Source organism: Alexandromys fortis, unplaced genomic scaffold (genome assembly GCF_014885135.2).
Source record: "Alexandromys fortis isolate MF-2015 unplaced genomic scaffold, M_Fortis_MF-2015_v1.1 scaffold_184, whole genome shotgun sequence".
In the NCBI taxonomy this organism is placed as follows: Eukaryota; Metazoa; Chordata; class Mammalia; order Rodentia; family Cricetidae; genus Alexandromys; species Alexandromys fortis.
Window position 1 is genome coordinate 2,405,776 of NW_026068125.1, and position 4,926 is coordinate 2,410,701.

Consider the following 4,926-nt stretch of genomic DNA (forward strand, 5'->3'; position numbering starts at 1 on the left):
AGAGAGAGAGAGAGAGATTGAGAGAGACACAGAGAGAGAGACAGGGAGAGAGGGGGGGGGAGAAAGTTAGATTGGAAAATTACTCTGAGTTATTCATGAAAAAGGAGTGAGAAGCAACTTCCCAGATCCATAGAGGTGCTTTGGAACAATGTGATTCAAAGCAAGGTTCTGGGCAACACAGTAATCCAAGTAATCCACAGAGAGATGCTGGGCAACATGTTGACTCATGCACTAAGACATTTTGTATTATTAGTTGATGTTGATTAGGAATTTGAAATTAAAATTAGAAAAAAAAATAGTTCACTATACCTTGGGGGAGAGAAAAGATTGTAATTATGTTTTACTTTGTCAAGATTATAATCCAAACTTCAGAACATTCTCAAATTACTTCTTTGCATTCAGAAACAAACTCAATCACCACAGGGTTATGAGTACAAAGAATTGCTAGAAGTCATATTAAACAACAAATCAACATTTATTAAACAGCTAATATAGTAATTAATAGACATTAAATGTAATGTAACACATAGATCTACAAAGAAAAATATACTTTAAACGTTGTAAATAAGTTATTATGTAATTGGATGAGAATGTAGCCCAGAGGTGGAGCACTTGTCTAGAACTTGCTGGTCCCTTGATTTAATACCTAGTACTTCAATACTATTACTACTACTAATAATAATGATAATAAATATTTTATTTTGTTTCAACTCTATATAATTAGTTTTAGCTTTCAGTTCTTGAGATATAGTCCTGGCTGGTTTAAAATTCACACTGATCACTTTTGCCTTAATTGCATAGACATCCACATTTCTCTGCTTTAGGGGTAAGGAGATTGAAGAATTGTGCTACCATACTCAGTTCATATAATAGTTATCATAACAAGAAGCATACTGCCCACTGTCCTAACGTATGCTGTGTCCATTACACTTATTTTCTTTCAGTGCATGCTCACCATTTCTGGAAAGTAGGAAGTAGTTTTCCTACATTACTGATGAAATAAAAGAAATTTGGAGACTGAAGGATTGCATATACACTCACCTGAGTTGTAAATGTCATCTCCGGGCTTTTAATACAGTTTGTTCTGGTCTGATTTGAATTCAAGGATCCCTGCCCTGTTCCAGGTCTACTCTTTGCAGAGAAAGTGGTAGTGCAGTATATATCCTGATGATATGATAGAGAACTGATTAGATGTCTTACAGTAGGTTCATGTGGATTGATTACCATCTGAATGGTTAAAATTTATTTAAAGTTTATGGAGACTTTTATACTTGCCATAATCCCATGTTAAAAGAAAGAGGTTGTATCCAAACATTATCTGACTTGATTAAGATACTATATTAATTTGCTGGATGACAAATCTCATTAAATATATTTTAAATAGCTGTGTGACATTTGGCTTGTGCATAACGCAATAAACACCCAACCAAAATTAAATTGGTCTTTGCACACCAACTCTAAATTAAAATTTGGCTAATGAAATAGGAAAACTTTAATTGTCATGGGCCAACATGAAAATGACTTGAGAATAGAAAACATTATGGAGAGTTCAAGAATTTAGGGACTATGCCAGATTTTGTTAGTTCATAGATAGTATGTTTAGACACTCATATGTGGAAAGTTAACAATTTTGAAAGCCAATGACTTTGCAAAGTCACAGTTAGGGACACAGGACTATTAGGTTTATAAACCACCTCCTGCATTTTCTCAGTAAAACTACCCTATCTTGGACTGTAGCCATGTATAGAGATTACAGCACAAAGATAATGTATTCATGACATGTAATAATGTCATTGCCTGTCTTAATCTACATGCTTTGCTATAACAAATCAGTATGGAGAGGATTGCTTCAAATAGGAAAGGTGTATTTATCATCATTATGGAAGTTGGGAAGTCCACAATCAAAGGCATCTAAAGATTACATGGCTGATGATTAGGCTTCTTCACTAAAAGTTGATTTATTTTAATTTTTATGAATTTGTCTGTATGGATATATGAAGAACACATAAGTGGTTGGTGGTCAGAAAGGCATGGTAAATGGTGCCAGATCCCCTGGAACTGGAGTTACAGACGTTTGCGATTCACCATGTGGGTTCTGGGAACTGAATCCAAATTCTCTGCAGAGCAGCAAAAGCCTTCAACCACTGGGCCACTGCCTCGCTTCCTTCACTTTACTTTTTAGAAGGTCACTTGTTTTCTTGTGATTGAAAGATAAAGTAGACTCAAATAGTAAAAGGACCTCTCTCTTTCTCATGTGCACTCCCTCATGTTCTTTATCTTGTGTGTGTGTTTATGGGTGTGTATATGTGTATCTATGTGTGTACATGGGTGTAGGTGGACAGCTGGAAGAAGGCATGAGCTCCTTGGATTTAGGTGCTGGGAAATAAACTTTGGTATTCTTCGGTAACATGAAGTTGTCTTAATATCTTTCTACCTATCCAGTGTTATCTCCTAGTGCTTCTCCTTCCTTAAAAATAATTTACCTGGTTTCTGTTAAGTGAATATCCTAACACAGTATATTCAGACTAAAAACCAAGATTCGGTATTTATAACAAGGACCAGGAACTAAAGTTCCAGATCTGTGAATAAGAGCAAAGAACAAGACCTAACCACTTACCTTTGCTTTTCCTGCATGCCAGCCAGGATGACTTTTTACATTCTCTTTGAATTTTCTTTTTTTTACATATGAACTCAGACTGAATACCCTCTATTTGGACCTCCATCCAACCATCTTCCTAAATGCCAATTTGTACATTGATTTATTCTTTTTGTTATAATCTGATTCTACTAATTTCTCATATTGATATCTCACTCAACATTGCAAAGAAAACTTAGATGAATTCCCTAACTACTCATCCACTTTTCTACAAGCAGTATAGGCTGAGCTCAAGTCTGTCAGTGGCTACCAGTTTTGGTCACACATTACAGCTCTTTTCAGTAGAGGATTGATCCTATACAGGCTTACGTAACAAGCCTGAGGTGAGGTATGAATATTTTAAATATGAAGTCCATGGTGTAAAAGCTTGCTATTCTATGTGGTCACACAAGGGTTGGTTCAAATTTTGGCCTTGGTGGTTGAGAAAATGTTATTTTAGTAAGTGTTATTTCATGGCACTTATGGTAGCTGCCATGCACTACAAGCATTAGAAGTCTCTGAAGCACTTAGTACTGCTGCAGGAAGGTTTAAAGCTAGTAATTATCTGCCTACTGGGGTGTGGCCTCATATACTATTTATCTGGATGCTGAAGAGTGTCCAGCCCTTCTCTTTTCCCCCCTGGTTCCTGTTTTGCTCTTTCAGGTTGTTTTGGATTCCACCTCCATCCACCATTCAAGCAGAGAATCCTGATTTGTAAGTTTTTCTCCTAAATATGTAACTACCTATCTCTCAGTTCTGAGCTAGTGTAGGATTTCTTTTAAGCATCTGATCTATCCGCCATTACTTGGCACCATGTGGGTTTAAACTTTATGCCCTCTGGGCTGAAGGCTTAGTCCTTCCATAGCCTGGACAGATCTGATTTTGCCTGAACAGTTTTTTTTTTTTTTTTTTTTTATAAAATCCCCATTAAAATGATGTTTGAAACGCTAGTAGAAGCACTGTTTGCCAGCTTCTGCAACCCTGGCATGTGTGGCTTCCGGGTTTCTGTTCTCTGCCCCTGGACTCTGGGTTTCTTGCTCCTTGTATGGAACTGATTTTATTACATTTAATTTGTTGAGAAACTCATATATCCCAGTCTTGAAATATTAAAACAGGACTGTTCATTGCATTGCTTCTTTTCGTGACTTTGCAACAGTACAATCTGCTGGATGATAACTTGCTGTTTACTAGATCACATATTCAGGTTTATAGTAATGGCAAATTTTGTTTCAGTTGCTACCTTTACTTCCTTTTTTCCAACTGCTATGGATGGAATTATGTGAAGATTATATGACTATGGGAATACCTCAATTTATTGGTTACTAAGTTTCAGTTTTCTTCTCCATATTCTATCATTAAGGAAGAATATGACACTAATTGTCAGGATTAATATAACTGGAAATCAGAAGTTATCTGAACAAGTGGATAAGCAATATTGACTCCATATCTAAGGTTACTAAGAAGTTACCTGAAAGGGTTCATACTGTTGAATTGACATTCAAAAGTTATTACAAAATTTTGATAAGTTAACAGAATGTACCTCCAGGATGACAATCTATGCAATATTCAAGAAAAGTTTAAGAAACAGATGTTATCTTTAAAAGGGAACATTAAAACCTTAGAATCACAGGTATAGAATGAGGACCAGAAAATTGATACCTTAGTGAAATCACTAGAAACATTTGCAAGTCAGGAGATTCAGGCTTTACAAAAGACAATGATAAAAAGATTTGAAGTGGCTGGGCGGTAGTGGCACAAATGCCTTTAATCCCAGCACTCGGGAGGCAGAGGCAGGCGGATCTCTGTGAGTTTGAGACCAGCCTGGTCTACAAGAGCTAGTTCCAGGACAGGCTCCAAAGCCACAGAGAAACCCTGTGCAGCGGTCGGATTAATAATCACCAAAAGTATTAGGTATTTGAACAAGTTTAATAACAAAACCAGACTCACGAAACCAAGGTTCCAGCGGAGTAGCCGGCGGAGACAGGAGAGGAAGGGAAGGGGCGCGCAGCCTCTGCCCGCCCAATATATCAGTAAACATACGCCCGAGGGCAGCCCGCCCCCAAGGGGAGGGCTTATCCCTACATCTCCCTCCTTTTGTCTAAATAAGACAGAACTAACCTAAATACAACTATAAACAATAATAATAAATAATAGATATAACAAACAATATTGAGAACAAAAGTTTTACCAGACATTCTATCTCAAGGAGTCTAAATAATGTAGAGAGTAATTACAATTATATAATCTTCAACTCCGTCAAAGATCCGAGAAGGGAATAAATATTACTTAAC

At 36.8% G+C, this 4,926-nt stretch overlaps 1 long non-coding RNA gene across 2 annotated transcripts in view; it reads right to left on the reverse strand.

Annotated features, from left to right (window-relative positions):
* Window positions 1-4,915, reverse strand: part of LOC126490672 (uncharacterized) — an 11,025-nt gene extending 6,110 nt beyond the window's left edge. For both annotated transcript variants that reach the window (XR_007589215.1, XR_007589214.1), the window contains exons 1-2: window positions 4,583-4,915; window positions 1,042-1,164 (exon numbers count right to left, since the gene is read on the reverse strand). This is a non-coding gene — a long non-coding RNA (uncharacterized lncRNA). The remainder of the gene's footprint in view (window positions 1-1,041; window positions 1,165-4,582) is intronic.
* Window positions 4,916-4,926: the final 11 nt, after the last annotated feature.